The sequence below is a fragment of the Gastrolobium bilobum genome, unplaced genomic scaffold, assembly GCF_033153095.1.
Source record: "Gastrolobium bilobum isolate Gb01-03AN ecotype WA unplaced genomic scaffold, APGP_CSIRO_Gbil_v1 utg728, whole genome shotgun sequence".
Lineage (NCBI taxonomy): Eukaryota > Viridiplantae > Streptophyta > Magnoliopsida > Fabales > Fabaceae > Gastrolobium > Gastrolobium bilobum.
Genome location: NW_026899225.1, coordinates 65,723 through 85,376, shown reverse-complemented (window position 1 = coordinate 85,376; position 19,654 = coordinate 65,723). Strand labels below are relative to the sequence as shown.

The following is a 19,654-nucleotide window of genomic DNA, read 5'->3' as shown; positions in this document are numbered from 1 at the left end:
ATGTTTGTTGATGGAAATCTACTCACATAGAGGAGCAAAAAGCAGAATGTGGTGGCCATATCAAGTGCTGAAGCTAAGTTTAGAGGTATGACACATGGCATTTGTGAACTGTTATGGATTAAAAATGTCCTAAGAGACCTAAAGTTAGGAAATTTTCAGCTTATGAATCTCTATTGTGATAGTATTGAGATTGCACATAATCCGGTTCAACTTGATATAACCAAATATGTTGAAGTGGATAGACATTTCATAAAAGAGAAGCTGGATTTATAAATTATTAATACTCCCTATATCAAATCAGAAGATCAGCTGACAGATGGTTTAACCAAAGCAATTTATGGAAAGGCACTTGGGGATATAATTTGGAAGTTAGGCATGTTAGATATACATGCACCAACTTGAAGGGAAGTGTTAAATCTAAAAGTCTGAATTCGAAAGTTTAAATTTGAAATTCTGTTGCATATTAGATAAAGTCAGGAAAGTCTTTTGAGTTGTTTTAGGAATGCTTTAAGGAATTTGTTTCATAGCAAATATGGGTGTTAAATGAACCAGGGGCCTCTGACTCGGCTCGTGAATGCCTGAACTTACATGTCTAAAATTAATTGTTGGCACTAGGCTTGAACTTGTATAAAAGTTCGTTTAATAAAAAGGCTCTAGGCTCAAATTCAAAAGCTCAGCGTTAGAGCTTCTCAGACTTGCCTATTATATTATTTTTTACTTTTATTTTATATTTGTTACACTACTTGTAATAGCCTTTTATTTCTCCTCAATCCATTTCACCTTATTTTATTGGTTAAACAGACTTTTTGAATGATTTTGTTCTATATTATGATGTTTGGATATACATTGAATTTTTGAATATTTATGGAATTACTGGTGTTGTTGATTGTATATTCAGTTTGGATAAATTTTTGTCATTTTATTTTTTATAAACATGTTAAACCAGACTTTTATTTTTTATAAATAAGTCCGACCACAAGCAGATAATTATATTTACAACAGGTAGCATGATTGGTCAGACTGACACATTTAAACACATGCTTAATTTTTTAAGATCAAAGTTTGGCTCTGCTCGTTAACACCCCTACTAGCAAATAGGTTGTTATGTTGTTACGTCTTTGTATATAAATATATCTCAGTTGAGAAAGAATTACCATGAATGAAAAGTGCCATATTTTTTACAATTATATTAAGAGAATTAAATTAATTTTATTTTATTTTCAAATGTTGTTTGCTTTATAGCTAGGAACTCACATAAACTTAATTAGATTAAAGTAAATTTAATTTTTTATCTTAATTATTTGAATTATTTTTAGTGTTATTAATTTGTCCATTTAATCTATTATAATTCCGGCTAATAAAATAAAATCTTAAAATAATTATATTATTTTAAGCATGTATGAAAATAATTCAAATATTATTTTTAAGAGGAAGATATACTTAAATTGGTGCAAATTTCGTGTTCCTCACGAGTAGTTAATTTCACTTACATTTCTTGATTATAATTTATTAATAATGTGAGTCTTTTTACTTATATCTTTCAATTCCAATTTATTAATTACAGATATAAATAAAAACAGTTGATAGTAATTATAAGTTAATCCTCCCTCAATTTTCAATCATAGTTGTAAAACTATTAACATCAATAAGAATTAATACAAAAATATAAAATATAACTTTATTTTCAAATTTTCGATGTATATTTTTACCTAAACCAATTCGTAATAGTACGGGTTTCCACGAGAAGTTATTCCACTTACCAAAAGTTAATTTTCTTACAATATTTTTTCGCATATATTTTTGTTTTTTAGTAATACGCATATTTTATTTTTTTATCATGATATTAAATTTGTTGTCAATACATATTTTTTTTCTATAAGTCTAAACTTCTAAAAATTTTAAGCAATGGACGGAATAGAATATTTTATAGGGTTGGTTAGTATTTTGTTTTTTTAAAAAGACACCTTTTTATTAAAAAATATGTTTGAAATTTTTTATAATAATTTTATAATTAAAAAAAATGAATTTTTATTAGTAAAAAATAATAATTCATCAAAACATTAAAAAAATTATATTGTAAATATATTGTTTTAAAAATTTATTTTCTTTATTTTATTTTGTTTATAGTTTTTCTTATCATTTATTTGGTGGATAGAATTGTCATTTCAAAAGATAAATTTCAATAAGTAGGGTTCAATACTAACGGTCTTCTTTGCGAGTTGAGAGAGAGACGCCGCCGCCGGTAACCCTAGCCTCCTCTTCCATTTTCCTAATCTCAGGTAAATCCTCATTTTCTTCGTTCTTTTTTATGTTGTTCTTTCAAAAATCTTCATAGAAGCGTTAATACGCCACTGAAGTATCTGATTTCTTTGTTGCTTATTAGCATGTGCTTTGATTTGCCCTTTTACTTTTTCCGTAAATTCTGTTTTATTTTCTAATTGGGTGCCTGTCACTGTGATTGTTTTCTAAGTCGCATTGTTTAAATTTATGTGGTTGTGGTGATCACGTCGATATCGCTCCTTGTTCGGTATATATCATTATAAAAAATAGGGATATCGATGAAATTTTAAGAGTTGCGGATGAAATTCAGGATGATGATCCTAATGTCTCTAGAATATGTATGTTCTTCACTACGTGCATCATTTTCCTTATGTATTTTTCTTAATTTAGTTGATTTTCATTCCAACATTTTTTTTTGGTGATACGTAGGGTGGGTTATTTGACGTTGAAACTATTGTTAACTTACTGGACGTATATATCAGCTAAACGAGAAAAAAGAGGAGGGAAATAAAAAAAATTACCTTCTTTCTTGGTTGATTCAATATAAATTTTTTTGAAATTGAAAATAAATTCAAACTAGGCTTTTTTTGGGGGGGAAACTAAGATTTTCCTTGACATTAAGGATTTGGTTTGCTTGTGTTTAAGGGGACACACTTAAAGAATAAAGATGCAAGCATTTCTGTCCATTCCAATAAACCACACCAACATACTGCATAAACTGTATTCCGCCAAAACATATATCTTTGTCGTGTTTACCAAAATGACTGAACACCTAAACCTTCATAATAACTCTTAGAAATTTGTCAGCTCTTATAAGTCCTTTTAATTCAACCATTTTTGTTTGAGAATGCCAATATATACTTTAATTTGATCATTTAAAATTTCTAGTTACCTATTCATATTCTCAAAATTTGGACCCTAAAGTGAAGGCAGAGGAGTTTTACAATTCAAGATTGGTTTGATGTCTGTCATTAAGGTATGCTTTTATAGTGTGGTTATATAAGATAAGAAGTTCTACTTGGAATACTTGGGTCGTGCATACTGGTATTTTTTATCTGTCTGTGACTGTGTGGTGCTTGATTGGCATGTTAAAATTTTGCTGCATGGTCTCTCAAGGCTGACTTTGATAAATTTATGTCATGTAGCTTCTTTTCTTATTGCAGGATTGGTATTCAATTTATTGCACGAACTTTGCCTCACAGTCATTTTATTAAATAGTTCACGGGCTGCTGTTTAATGCAGTGTTGTCATGATCTTTAGATCAAACAGCCTTCATTTTTTTTCTCTCTAGCTCTTTTTTTTGTTTTTAAATTTTTCTGACCAATCCTGCAATAAGATGACATAAATTTATAAGCAACTAGAGGCAACATGTATAAGCAATTAGAGGCAACATGTATAAGGCAACTAGAAGCTACATGACATAAATTTATATACCAATCCTGCAATACTGCCTTCTTTTTGTGATTACCAACTAGAGGCATATAAAAAATCCTGAAAAAAATAAAATAAAACTTAAAAGCAACCAGGAACAACATGTATGTCCAAAGAGAAGAACAACAAAGAGAAGCCATAAACATTATTACATTCCATAACAAGTTTAGGGAACACCTTTATTGATGTGAGCATTTTTTTCGGATCATGCACACACCAAAGGACTGCATAAATTTACTGGTATTTTTCACAATTGTGATTCTCTGTTACCTTACTTATTAATTTGATCTTGTATTATTATTGAAAGTTGTTTGATGCGTTGGTGTTCTTGTCAATTACCTTACTCGCATAGAGTTTCAATTACACACTGTGTTTTAATGTTTAAAATTCTAGTTGTTTAATTACATTTTATCACTTCTTGAAAAAGACTACTAGACACCTCTCTCTCACTGACACATACACTTTGTTTCCTAAAATTTGAAGGGACTATGCAGAAAATATTTGTTAAGTCCCTTGAGAATTTACTTAAACTGGTGTAACTACTTATGCATTCAGCATGTTTGGAGCAGGTACTAATACCATCCTTAGTTTGTTTGAAAATCGATTGATTTTTTGTGATCTATGATTGCTGTCTGTTAGAGATATACACCATGAGTGCTTTAGCAATTAGCACACTATTGGTTGCAGCAGTTAGTTCAGTCGAGTTTGTTTGTAACAGAAGAATAGAAAATTCTGATTCACCCAAAATACACTATTTCTCAATTCTCACCGTAATGGACATGTTGCTTCCCTAATAGTTGGGTTGTGTTCATTGGTTGCAATTGTGGGATGGAATCCCCAGACACATCAACTCTTAGACTCGAGAAGTGTGGTAGTCATCGGTGAACTGTACAACATAAAGAAAGCCATGTGATGTGATTCATCTCCTCCTGTAGTGGTAGTCATCGGTGACAAATTTCTAACCCCAACCTTTCCAAAAATTACTCCAATACGTGTTTATTTGAAAGAGGTAGAATTTATGACACAAACCCTTCAAATACTCTGACGAACTCATCAACCAAACACTATCTACTGATTCTGTGAAGAAAGCTGGCAATGAGTCTTTCAAGAATTGAAGAAATAGGGATGCAGCACAAGTTGGATGAAATGAATACGTAAAACACCTGAAGGGATCATGTTTTCTAAGCAATAGGTGTGTTGTAACCTTTTATTCTTTAAATATTGAAACCCTTATTGCAAGCTTTATTCATGGTTCTGATAAATAATGTCGTCGAACCCCATACCACGCACCTATTATTCATCAAACCGCTTCTCGACTTGTATCATCGCATATCAGCTACAATAATAAACACACATGAAAATCGACCCATTTCTCATCGATCGAGACACCGCCTTACGTTGCACCACTATATAGGTAATAGGAGTTTGCAATTCCCCCTCTGTTACTACAAGTTTCATAGCCCGAATATTATTAGTCGGTCCACGAGTTAAACCCGATTGGGAGTATATAATCCCAACCTTCCTAAAAATTACTCCAAAACTTGTTGATTTGAAAGCGGCGGATTCTTTGCCACCAACCCTTCAAATACTCCGATGAACTAATCCACCAAACACGATCTACTGATTCTTTGAAGAAAGCTGGCAGTGAGGGTTTCATGAATTGAAGAAATATGGTTGCAACATAACTTGGATGCAATGAAAAGGTAAAGTGCCTGAAGGGATCATGTTTTCTCAGTGGGTTGAAGGAATAAGTGTGTTGCAAACCTTTTTCTTCAAACATTGAAACCCTTATTGCAAGCTTTTATTCACAGTACGGGTATATAATGATGTTGAACCTCATTGAGTAGTGAACATACATGAATTAATCCAACAATTTCCCATCGATCGAGACACTGCATTAACGTGCACATCTATATAGGTATTGGGTGTTTACAATTTCTCCTATGTTACTACAAGTTTCATATCCCGAATATTATTAGTCGGTCCATGACTTAAACTCGATTGCGTATGTCTAACCTTAACCTTTCCAAAATTTACTGCAATACCAGTCGTTTGAAAGCGGTGGAATCTGTGCCCCCAACCCTTCAAATAGTCCGACGAGCTCATTAACCAAACACTATCTACTGATTCTGTAAAGAAAGCTGGCATTGAGGGTTTCATGAATTGAAGCAATAGGGTTGCAACATAACTTGGATGCAATGAAAAGGTAAAGTGCCTGAAGGGATCATGTTTTCTCAGTGGGTTGAAGGAATAAGTGTGTTGCAAACCTTTTTCTTCAAACATTGGAACCCTTATTGCAAGCTTTTATTCACAGTACGGGTATATAATGACGTTGAACCTCATTGAGTAGTGAACATACATGAATTAATCCAATAATTTCCCATCGATCGAGACACTGCATTAACGTGCACATCTATATAGGTATTGGGTGTTTACAATTTCTCCTCTGTTACTGCAAGTGTCATATCCCGAATATTATTAGTCGGTCCATGACTTAAATTCGATTGCGTATGTCTAACCCTAACCTTTCCATTGATTCTGTAAAGAAAGCTGGCATTGAGGGTTTCATGAATTGAAGCAATAGGGTTGCAACATAACTTGGATGCAATGAAAAGGTAAAGTGCCTGAAGGGATCATGTTTTCTCAGTGGGTTGAAGGAATAAGTGTGTTGCAAACCTTTTTCTTCAAACATTAGAACCCTTATTGCAAGCTTTTATTCACAGTACGAGTATATAATGACGTTGAACTTCATTGAGTAGTGAACATACATGAATTAATCCAACAATTTCCCATCGATCGAGACACTGCATTAACGTGCACATCTATATAGGTATTGGGTGTTTACAATTTCTCCTCTGTTACTACAAGTGTCATATCCCGAATATTATTAGCCGGTTCATGACTTAAACTCGATTGCGTATGTCTAACCATAACCTTTCCAAAATTTACTGCAATACTTGTCGTTGGAAAGCGGTGGAATCTGTGCCCCCACCCTTCAAATAGTCCGACGAGCTCATTAACCAAACACTATCTACAGATTCTGTAAAGAAAACTAGCATTGAGGGTTTCAAGAATTGAAGCAATACGGGTGCAACACAACATGAATGCAATGAATATGTAAAGCTCCTGTTGGTATCATGTTTTCTAAGTGGGTTGAAGCAATAGGTGTGTTGTAACCCTTTTTTCTTCAAATATTGAAACACTTCTTGCAAGCTTTATTCACAGTTCTGGTAAATAATGATGTCGAACCCTATATCACGCGCCTATTATTCGTCGAACCGCTTCTTGACTTGTATCATCGCATATCACCTGCAATAATGAACACACATGAATTAATCGACCCATTTCTCATCGATCGAGACACCGCCTAACGTTGCACCACTATATAGGTATTAGGAGTTTACTATTCCCCCTCTGTTACTACAAGTTTCATAGCCCAAATATTATTAGCTGGTCCACGAGTTAAACCCGATTGCGAATATGTAATCCCAACCTTCCCAAAAATTACTCCAAAACTGTTTCATTTGAAAGCGGTGCAATCTTTGCCACCAACCCTTCAAATAATTCGACGAACTAATCCACCAAACACGGTCTACTAATTCTGTGAATAAAGCTGGCAGTGAGGGTTTCATGAATTGAAGCAATAGGGTTGCAACGTAACTTGGATACAATGAAAAGGTGAAGTGCCTGAAGGGATCATGTTTTCTAAGTGGGTTGAAGGAATAGGTGTGTTGCAACCCTTTTTCTTCAAACATTGAAACCCTTATTGCAAGCTTTTATTCACAGTATAGATATATAATGACGTTGAACTTCATGCAATAGTGAACATACATGAATTAATCCAATCATTTCCCATCGATCGAGACACCGCATTAACGTGCACCGCTATATAGGTACTGGGAGTTTACAATTTCCCATCTGTTACTAGAAGTTTAATATCCCGAATATTATTAGTTGGTCCATGAATTAAACTTGATTGCGAAACTCTAACGCTAATCTTCCCAAAAATTACTCCAATACTTGTTCATTTGAAAGCGGTGGAATCTGTGACACAAACCATTCAAATACTCTGACAAACTCATCAACCAAGCACTATCTACTGATTCTTTGAAGAAAGCTGGCAATGAGTGTTTCAAGAATTGAAGAAATAGGGATGCAACACAACTTGGATGGAATGAATACGTAAAGCACCTGAAGGGATCATGTTTTCTCAGTGTGTTGAATTAATAGGTGTGTTGTAACCCATTTTTCTTCAAATATTGAAACCCTTATTGCAAGCTTTATTCACGATTTTGGTACTTAGTGACGTCGAACCCCGTACCACGCACGTATTATTCATCGAATCGCTTCTTGACTTGTATCATCGCATATCACCTGTAATAATAAACACACATGAATTAATTGACCCATTACTCATCGATCGATACACCGCCTTACATTGCACCACTATATAGGTATTAGGAGTTTGCAATTCCCCCTCTGTTACTACAAGTTTCATAGCCCAAATATTATTAGCCGGTCCACGAGTTAAACCCGATTGCGAATATATAATCCCAACCTTCCCAAAAATTACTCCAAAACTTGTTTATTTGAAACTGGTGGAATCTTTGCCACCAACCTTTCAAATACTCCGACAAACTAATCAACCAAACACGATCTACTGATTCTGTGAAGAAAGATGGTAGTGAGGGTTTCATGAATTGAAGCAATAGGGTTGCAACATAACTTGGATGCAATGAAAAGGTAAAGTTCCTGAAGGGATCATGTTTTCTGAGTGGGTTGAAGGAATAGTTGTGTTGCAACATTTTTTCTTCAAACATTGAAACCCTTATTGCATACTTTTATTCACTGTATCGGTATATAATGACGTTGAACCTCATGCAATAGTGAACATACATGAATTAATCCAACCATTTCCCATCGATCGAGACATCACATTAATGTGCACTGCTATATAGGTATTAGGAGTTTACAATTTCCCCTCTATTATTACAAGCGTCATATCTCGAATATTAATAGTCGATCCATGAATTAAACTCGATTGCGAATCTCTAACCCTAACTTTCCCAAAAATTACTCCAATACTTGTTCATTTGGAAGCGGTGGAATTTGTGCCCCCAACCCTTCAAATACTCCGAGGAGCTCATCAACCAAACACTATCTACTGATTCTGGAAAGAAAGCTGGCAATGAGGGAAATTTCAAGAATTGAAGCAATACGGGTGCAACACAACATGGATGCAATGAATACGTAAAGCTCCTGTGGGTAATCATGTTTTCTAAGTGGGTTGAAGCAATATGTGTGTTGTAACCCTTTTTACTTCAAATATTGAAACCCTTATTGCAAGCTTTATTCACGGTTCTGGTTAATAACGACGTCGAACCCCGTACCACGCGCCTATTATTCGTCGAACTGCTTCTCGACTTGTATCATCGCATATACTTGCAATAATGAAAACGCATAATCGACTCATTTCTCATCCATCGTGACACCACTTTACGTTGCATCACTATATGGGTATTAGGAGTTTGCAATTCCCCCGATGTTACTATAAGTTTCATAGCCTGAATATTATTAGCTGGTCCATTAAACCCGATTGCGAATATGTAATCCCAACCTTCCCAAAAATTACTTCAAAACTTGTTCATTCTATTGAAAGCGGAGGAATCTTTGCCACAAACCCTTCAAATAATTCGACGAACTAATCACCCAAACACGATCTACTAATTCTGTGAATAAAGCTGGCAGTGAGGGTTTCATGAATTGAAGCAATAGGGTTGCAACATAACTTGGATGCAATGAAAAGGTGAAGTGCCTGAAGGGATCATGTTTTCTGAGTGGGTTGAAGGAATAGGTGTGTTGCAACCCTTTTTCTTCAAACATTGAAACCCTTATTGCAAGCTTTTATTCACAGTATCAGTATATAATGACGTTGAACCTCCTGCAATAGTGAACATACATGAATTAATCCAACCTTTTTCCATAGGTACTGGGAGTTTGCAATTTCCCCTCTGTTACTACAAGTGTCATATCCCGAATATTATTAGTAGGTCTTAATGTCTAACCCTAACATTTCCAAAAATTACTCCAGTACTTGTTCATTTGAAAGCAGTGGAGTCTGTGTCCCTAACCCTTCAAATTCTTCGACGAGCTCATACTAAACACTATCTACTGATTCTGTAAAGAAAGATGGCAATGAGGGTTTCAAGAATTGAAGCATTACGGGTTCAACACAACTTGGGTGCAATGAATACGTAAAGTGCCTGTGGGTAATCATGTTTTCTCAGTGGGTTGAATTAATAGGTGTGTTGTAACCCATTTTTCTTCAAATATTGAAACCCTTATTGCAAGCTTTATTCACGGTTCTGGTAAATAGTGACGTCGAACCCGGACCATGCGCCTATTATTCGTCGAACCTCTTCTCGACTCATATCATGGCATATCACCTGCAATAATGAACGCACATGAATTAATCGACCCATTTCTCATCGATCGAGACACCGCCTTACGTTGCATCACTATATGGGTATTAGGAGTTTGCAATTCCCATCTGTTACTACAAGTTTCATAGCCCGAATATTATTAGCTGGTTCACAAGTTAAACCCGCTTGCGAATATGTAATCCCATCCTTCCCAAAATTTTCTCCAAAACTTGTTCATTTGAAAGCGGTGGAATCTTTTCCACCAACCCTTCAAATAATACGATGAACTAATCAACCAAACACGATCTACTGATTCTGTGAAGAAAGCTGGTAGTGAGGGTTTCATGAATTGAAGTAATAGGGTTGCAATATAATTTGGATGCAATGAAAATGTAAAGTGCCTGGAGGGATCATGTTTTCTCAGTGGGTTGAAGGAATAGGTGTGTTGCAACCTTTTTTCTTCAAACATTGAATCCCTTATTGCAAGCTTTTAATCACAGTACCGGTATATAATGATGCTGAAACACATGCAGTAGTGAACATACATGAATTAATCCAACAATTTCCCATCGATCGAGACACCGCATTAACGTGCATCGTTATATAGGTACTGGGAGTTTACAATTTTCCCTCTCTTACTACAAGTGTCATATCCCGACTATTATTAATCGTTTCATGAATTAAACTCGATTGCGAGTCTCTAACCCTAACTTTTCCAAAAATTACTCCAATACTTGTTCACTTGAAAGCGGTGGAATCTAAGCCCCTAACCTTCAAATACTCCGACGAGCTCATCGTCCAAACACTATCCATTGATTCTGTAAAGAAAGCTGGCTATGAGGGTTTCATGAATTGAAGCAATACGGGTGCAACACAACATTGATGCAATGAATACGTAAAGCTCCTGTGGGTAATCATGTTTTCAAAGTGGGTTGAAGCAATTGGTGTGTTGTAACCCTTTTTCTTCAAATATTGAAACCCTTAGTGCAAGTTTTATTCACGGTTTTGGTTATAGTGACGTCGAACCCCATACCACGCGCCTATTATTCGTCGAACCGCTTCTCGACTTGTACCATCACATATCACTTGCAATAATGAACACATGAATTAATTGACTCATTTCTCGTCGATCGAGACACCGCATTACGTTGCCACCAACCCTTCAAATAATCCGAAGAACTAATCAACCAAACACGATCTACTGATTCTGTGAAGAAAGCTAGCAGTTAGGGTTTCATGAATTGAAGCAATAAGGTTGCAACATAATTTGGATGCAATGAAAACGTAAAGTGCCTGAAGGGATCATGTTTTCTCAGTGGGTTGAAGGAATAAGTGTGTTGCAACCCTTTTTCTTCAAACATTGAAACCCTTATTACATGCTTTTATTCAGAGTATCAATATATAATGATTTTGAACTTCACGCAATAGTGAACATATGTGAATTATTCCAACCATTTCTGATTGATCGAGACACCGCATTGCTGTGCAACGCTATATAGATATTGGGAGTTTACAATTTCCCCTTTGTTACTACAAGTGTCATATCCCGAATATTATTAATCGGTCCAGGAATTAAACTCGATTGCGAATCTCTAACCCTAACCTTCCCAAAAATTACTCCAATACTTGTTCATTTGAAAGCGATGGAATCTGTGCGACCTTCAAATACTCCGACGAGCTCATCATCCAAACACTATCTACTGATTCTGTAAAAAAAGCTGGCTATGAGGGTTTCAAGAATTGAAGCAATACGGGTGCAACACAACATGGATGCAATAAATACATAAAGCGCCTGTGGTAATCATGTTTTCTAAGTGGGTTAAAGTAATAAGTGTGTTGTAACCCTTTTTTCTTCAAATATTGAAACCCTTATTGCAAGCTTTATTCACGTTTCTGGTTAATAGTGATGTAGAACCCCATGCCAGGCGCCTATTATTCGTCGAACTGCTTCTCGACTTGTACCATCAAATATCACATGCAATAATGAACACACATGAATTAATCGAAACATTTCTCATCGATCGAGACATCGCCTTACGTTGCGTCACTATAGGTATTAGGAGTTTGCGATTCCCCTTCTTTTTCTACAAGTTTCATAGGCCAAATATTATTAGACGATACATGAGTTAAACCCGATTGCAAATATGTATTCCCACCCTTCCTAAAAATTACTTAAAAACTTTTTCATTTGAAAACGGTGGAATCTTTGGCACAACCCCTTCAAATACTCTGACGAACTAATCAACCAAACATGATCTACTGATTTTGTGAAGAAAGCTGGCAGTAAGGGTTTCATGAATTGAAGCAATAGGGTGTCAACATAACTTGGATGCAATGAAAATGTAAAGTGCCTGAAGGGATCTTGTTTTCTCAGTGGGTTGGGTTGAAGGAATAAGTGTGTTGCAACCCTTTTTCTTCAAACATTAAAACCCTTATTGCAAGCTTTTAGTCATAGTATCGGTATATAATGTTGATGAACCTCATGCAATAATGAACGTACATGAATTAATCCAACCATTTTCGATTGATGGAGACATGTGCATTAACGTGCACCGCATTGGGAGTTCACAATAATGAACACACATGAATTAATTGACCCATTTCTCATCGATCGAGACACCGCCTTATGTTGCACCATTATATAGGTATTAGGAGTTTTCAATTCCCCCTCTGTTACTACAAGTTTCATAGCCCAAATATTATTAGTCGGTCCATGAGTTAAACCCGATTGCGAATATGTAATCCCAACCTTCTCAAAAATTACTCCAAAACTGTTTCATTTGAAAGCGGTGGAATCTTTGCTATCAACTTTTCAAATACTCCGACGAACTAATCAACCAAACACGATGTATCGATTCTGTGAAAAAAGCTGGTGGTGAGGGTTTCATGAATTGAAGCAATAATGTTGCAGCATAACTTGGATGCAATGAAAATGTAAAGTGATTGTAGGGATCATGTTTTCTCAGTGGGTTGGAGGAATAGGTGTGTTGCAACCCTTTTTCTTCAAACATTGAAACCATTATTGCAAGCTTTTATTCATAGTACCGGTATATAATGATGTTTAACCTTATGCAACAGTGAACATACATGAATTGATCCAACCATTTCCCATTGATCGAGGTACCGCATTAACATGCACCGCTATATAGGTATCGCATTAATATGCACCGCTTCTCGACTTGTATCATCGTATATCGCCTGCAATAATGAACACATGAATAATCAACCCATTTCTCATCGATCGAAACACCGCCTTACGTTGCACCACTATATAGGTATTAGGAGTTTGCAATTTCCCCTTTGTTACTAAAAGTGTTATAGCTCGAATATTATTAGTCGGTCCACGACTTAAACTCGATTACGAATCTCTAATCCCAACCTACCCATAGATTATTCCAATACTTGTTCATTTGAAGATGGGAAAATCTGTACCACTAGTTCCACATCTTTCAAATACTCCGACAAACTCATCAACGAAATACTATATATTGATTCTATGAATAAAGCTGGCAATGACGGTTTCAAGAATTGAATCAATAGGGGTGCAACATAAATTGGATTCCATGAACACGTAAAGCACCTGAAGAGATCATGTTTTCTCAGTGGGTTGATGTAATAAGTGTGCTACAACCTTTTTTTATTCAAACATTGAAACCCTTTATTGCAAGCTTTATTCAAAGTACTGGTGTATAATGTCGAACCCCATACCACACGCCTATTATTAAATGAATCATTTCTCGACTGGTATAATCGCATACCTCATGCAATAGTAAACATACATGAATTAAATATAGATATTGGAAGTGTGCAGTTCCCCCTATGTTACGAAAAATGTCATAGCCCAAATATTATTAGTCGGTCCATGAGTTAAACCCGATTGCGAATCTCTAACTGCAACCTTCACCAAAATTTCTCCCATAATTGTTCATTTGATAGCGGTGGAATCTGTGCCACCAACGCTTCGAACAATCCGATGAACTTAGAAACCAAACACTATCTAATGAATTTGTGAAGAAAGCCGACACTGAGGGTTTGAAAAATTGAAGCAATATGGGTGCAACACAGCTTGGATGCAATGAATACGTAAAGCGCTTGAAGTAATAATTGTTTTCTAAATGGGTTGACTCATTTCCCATCGATTGAGACACCGTCTTACGCTCTATGAATAAAGCTGGCAATGATGGTTTCAAGAATTGAATCAACAGGGGTGCAATACAACTTGGATGTAAGTATACGTAAAGCGCCTTAAGGGATCATGTTTTCTCAGTGGGTTTAAACAATAGGTGTGTTGCAACCTCATTTTCTTCAAATATTGAAACCCTTATTGCAAGCTTTATTCATAGTACTAGTAAATAATGTCGTCAAACCACATACAACGTGCCTATTATTAATCGAACCACTTCTCGACTTGTATAATCGCATACCTTCTGCAATAAGGAATATAAGTGAGTGTGTCCAATTCGATTTAGATTAATTACGATTTAAAATGATTTCTGAATCTCAAATGTCTCACGGAAAAATAGTTATTCAAAAGATATATAAAATGCACATGACATTATCGACCTGCAATGTCAATTTTATTAGATGAATCCAAATTATTTATCTAATAAAATTAAACATTTTCTCGTTAAGAATAGTCTAATGATATGAATAACAATATATAATAAGGATGGGTTGCCGATTGGCATGTGAATAAGATTTCAATTATTTGGCATTCAGCGAAGTTACGCCAAATGGCATTCCTGGCCTTTAAGAAAATTTCTTTGCATCCGCGAAAAGGCTTAAAGGCAAAGTTGGAGTACTGGGCCACTTGAAACAACTTAGTATCTCTTCGATTTCAGACTGAAACTACTTTGCGCTCAGGCCTGCCCCAATATGATGTGGGTTAGTATTTTCCAAGTCCATTCATTTTTTGGTATGAAAACTCTCATCTTGCAATCTGATTTATCTCTTATTATTTGAGCTTGTTGCAGTGTTGTAAGCCATTCAGCGACGTTTGGTATGTGGATAAATTTAAGATTCCTGAAAAACTGACATTGAAAATTTTATTTGCCCACATTTGGTACAAGAGAGTGAAAATTTTCTTGGGATTCTTACTTTCTCAGGATTTTAAATTGTAAACAAAATTCCCAACTAACATTACCACCCCACGTGGTATTTTGAAAATCCCACACGATGGGAAAATCATGACTAATTTTTCATGACAAAAACTTATTTCTCACAATTTTCATTGTTATTTTCGTCACATCAACATTTCGCAGATGAAAATTCAGCTTTTTAGGGCTGCAAGTTCAACTCGGTCCAGTTACAACTCAAAGAACAAAAATTAAACGAAAAAAAGAGAGTGCGAGAGATAGAGTTGACAATATGGGTTGAACCCGACGGTCAATATGCCTATTCGCCAAAACGAGGCGGTTGGTTATATATCTAAACCCACCAACCCACCCGAACCCGCTTAGCTATTGGTCAAAACGGGTTGGAGGTGGGTTGTGGCAAGTTGGCCCGTGGGTAATTTTTTTTTACTATTAGGTAGTATTTTTTTGTCACTAAGCTTTTATGATATTCATTTTTTTATCTTAGTTATAATGAGCTCAACTGGTAAATCTTAGTTAAGGATTTAAATGTCATAATTAGATTTAGTACGTGATCTCTAGTGTTTTGACTGTAATCATGACAAGGTCATGAACAGTGACTTCTGCTGGGTATTCTGCACTGCTGTGTAGCAATTGGTAGAGCTCGAAAATGAGCATAATGATGTTAGAGACCTAATTTGGCAATTTTGATGCCAAATATGAGTTTGGAAAAGAGAATTGTGTAGTCTGACACTTTTTGAGAAAATCTCGTAAAACGTGTTTCTGCCGAATATTTTGTACCGCCGTTTAGGCATCCGGTAGAGTCCCGAAATCTTAAGTTTTACAGTATAGTCCAATATATGTCATACAAGTCATTTTTAGGCCAAAAGTTAGTAATTCATAGTGCATATTTTCGGAAAGTGTCTGAATTCATCTGTGAATAGCTTAAAATATTCCTTATGAAATATAAGTGAATGTAAATACACTCAGAAAAATAAATTACATCCGTAGCTTTAAGTGAATACCTGGTAAAGTTAAATGAATTTAATTGAGAAGAAAACATCCGTTAAATGACCATATGTCTTATAAGAGCAAGTGGCTTAAGTGAAACACTATTCCCTCACCTCCTTTCTCTTCTCTCTCCTCTTGGCTGACCCCCTTCCTCTCCATTAGAGTTAGGTTTTCATGTTTCTTCCCTTCTTGATTTCTCTATCCTCACTCAACCAATTACAAAAGTGCATTACACGATTTTAATATTAGAACACCTTAGGAATCCATTCCAGTACTTGGTTTGGGCTGAAATTGAGAGTGTGAAGAGTTTCTCCCCTTTCCATTTTCGTGGCACTATTCATAAGGTCAAGAAAGTGGGGTTTTTGATGAGCCAAGCTTGGTGGATGATCTTTGGGCCTTGGATTGTTGATTAGAGGTAAGAACACTTGGTTTGGGCTTCTTTCCTATACATGTTCGACCCTAAGGGGGAAATAGGAGTTTGAAATGCAAATTAAATTTGGACATATGTGTAGGCTTTGGGAGAGTGTAGGAGTTAAATGATTGAAGAATTCCTTGGTTGTGAAAATGCCACTTTGAGGCCTATGTGCTTTAACTGTGGAACCTTGGGAAATCATGAATAATGAATCTTGGATTAGATGTGTATGATAAGCTTGAATTTGATGGACTAAAGCATTGGAATCATGAAATTGGCATAGTTTCCTTTATGTGCCTCTTAGCCATTTATAAAGGAAGTATGTTTTAAGAGTGATTGTTTGTGCTAGCGAGCACTTATACGGTCTAAGGACTATATGATTAGATGTTTAAACTTTTGGTTGGGTTAGATAAAAAGAAAAATCAATAAATTTCTTCTTTGGGCCTTATATGTGAATATGGCCATTTTCAAAGGAGGTAGGGGCTAGGATTTACTATTTTGCAAAGCGAGCACACTTTTATGCATGGAATAATGTTCTAAGGTGTATGAACCTTCGCTTTGGTGAAAGACAAAAGAAAATAAGGTAGCTCCTTTGTATGGCCTTAAAATGAGTTTTGGCTATTTTCAAAGGAAGTATACGTTCGGAGATACTATTTCGCAAAGTGAGAACACTTTTATATATAGGTGTTTAAACTTGGGTTTAGGCACTAGATAAAGAGAAATCTTATAACTCCTTTGTAAGGGGCACTCTGCTTTAAATTGAGAAAAATAGGCTTTAAGGTGCTAAGAGGAGTAATGAGTATTCTGAAGGCCTTTCAAGACTATCCTAAGACTAGGTAAATGTGTGGAATTATGTGGGGATCTGTTGAACAAAGAACCACCCACCAATGGTCTAATATGGTTATGTTAAAAGAAAATTGGTGTGTCTGGTTAATTACTTTGCTTTGAATCATTTTATTGATATTTGTGTAAATTTCCTATTCTAGGTGCGCCTACGAGTTTTGTTGAGGATCCTACATCAGAGGAGGCTAGGTAACTCATATTTCAAGTAGGCCATTTATACAGTTTCGAGAGGTAAGCTCTATGTTTAAGGGATTCGCTTCTACTTTGTGTTCTGCAATAGTGTATGAACTATAGTCGGGTTGTATGATATGTATGAGATATATGATATAGATGCATTCATATAGAGCTATATGATGATGTGATATGACATGTTTTATGTGATATGTATGATGATTCTTGGCCATTGAATCAGTGTGCATCAACTTCATGTATGGGAGAGACCCTTGGGAATAACGGTGTACACCAATGAAATATGAGATATTCCATGTAGAGAGAGATTATTGGGAATAAGTATGTCGATTTTCACTTGGAGAGAGGTCCTTGGGGAATGACTACGTACTTCAGAGATGTTATATGAGATATGTTCAGTACAGTATGATATATGATGTTTTCTATGTTATGTATCTGACTGTCATGCAGAAAGTGGGCCCAGGGTATGAAGAGTTCTCTATAAACTTGGAGCTTACTAGAGATTCGTCTCTCACCTCGTCTGGGGATATGATTTCAAATACGCAGTTAGCTGATGAGCCCTCACGAGACAAGGACCCTACCCGTGGCTAGGGGTGCTAGCATGAGGATATGGAGTTTTGGGTAGCGGAGGCTACTATTTATTATAGATGTTATTTTTAGAGAGCATGTACTGTTGTATTTGTGCTCTATTTATTTGGGGATCATGATGTCTGATCCAGAGTTATGTATATGGCCTGTATATGTGATGTTTAATGCATGTACATTTTAGTATTAAGGCATTATTATGAGATGAGATATATTCTGATGTGTGATTATTGTATGCTGTTAGATTTAGAGGCACAGAACCTTGTATGCATGCGCCCATGGATGAGTTTTATAGTCATATGTTATATATATCTGATATATTATGATGCATGTGCTTATTAGGACATTATGAGAGTGTGATTATATCCCCGTTCATCCAAGAAACAAATGGAGCTCTATTCGATTTGAGACGCTTTCTGGAATGACACGTGGTCATATCCTGATGGTATATGATCTTTGACTATGGTCATTGATGATAAATGTATTAGAGAATGAAAGAAAAGAAAGAAAGTATGTATGTGTTGCAATATATCATGGGAATTAAAAGGAAAGAAAAAAAGTTAGTTTGTACTTCAGCTAATCGAGTTAAAAGATTAAGTAAAATTTTTGCTGATGCATGTTTAAATATCATGTAAATGTTAATTGAACCGAATTGAGATGGGGATGTTACATTAGTACTCTCTTAGAAAAAATAAAAAGAAATTTTTTAATTATAACAAGAGTTATTCATATATAGAGTCAAAAGTAAATTCATAAAAAATGTCTAAAAGAATATTAACTTATATTTAGACTTGAGATTGGAAAAAAAAAAACTAATGAGAATGTGAAATGAAAATATGTTATGTCATAAAATTAATAATTTTTTATTTTATATTTTAGACGGGTTGACCTGTCAACAAACATCAAAACGGGATGGGTTGATGTTTTTAACCTACCATCAAATGGCAGGTCAACTTGAGGTCAACTTGTTCCGCCCCATTTGTTAGGTCCAAATTTGGATTGCTCCTCCTCAGAAAAAAGATATTTATTTGGGCAAAATTGGTAAATGCATATACGCCTATTATAGGGGGAAGGATGCATAGGCTCTAAAAATTCATTAAAAATCAATCCTTCCATGAAATCCAATGAAACTTGGAGGAGATGTTGGATATATTTAAGTATGGATGCATGAGAAAACCAATTCAAAAGTCGATGCTTGGGTAGGATTTTACATTTTTTCGGATTTTCTCAATTTTTTGCTTTTTAAAAATGAATATTAAATTCGTTCCACGGAGAAAAATTATGAAACTTCGGGAACACTAAGATATGGTTTTTAAAAGCATGCATGCAAAAAATCAGACCCAAATTTGATTTTTAGGTCCAAATTTGGACTGCTTCCTCTGAGAAAAAAGATATCTACTTGTGCAAAA

General features: G+C 35.4%; 1 long non-coding RNA gene across 2 annotated transcripts; it reads left to right on the top strand.

Annotated features, from left to right (window-relative positions):
* The first annotated feature begins 2,197 nt into the window (after positions 1–2,197).
* LOC133288595 (uncharacterized) lies at positions 2,198–18,533 on the top strand. Of its 2 annotated transcripts, XR_009748379.1 has the most exons (4): positions 2,222–2,279; positions 3,169–3,256; positions 17,615–17,702; positions 18,111–18,533. It is a non-coding gene; the product is annotated as an uncharacterized LOC133288595 (long non-coding RNA). The 2 variants fall into 2 exon arrangements; XR_009748378.1 differs by lacking the exon at positions 3,169–3,256 and having other exon boundaries at positions 2,198–2,279.
* The last annotated feature ends 1,121 nt before the right edge of the window (positions 18,534–19,654 follow it).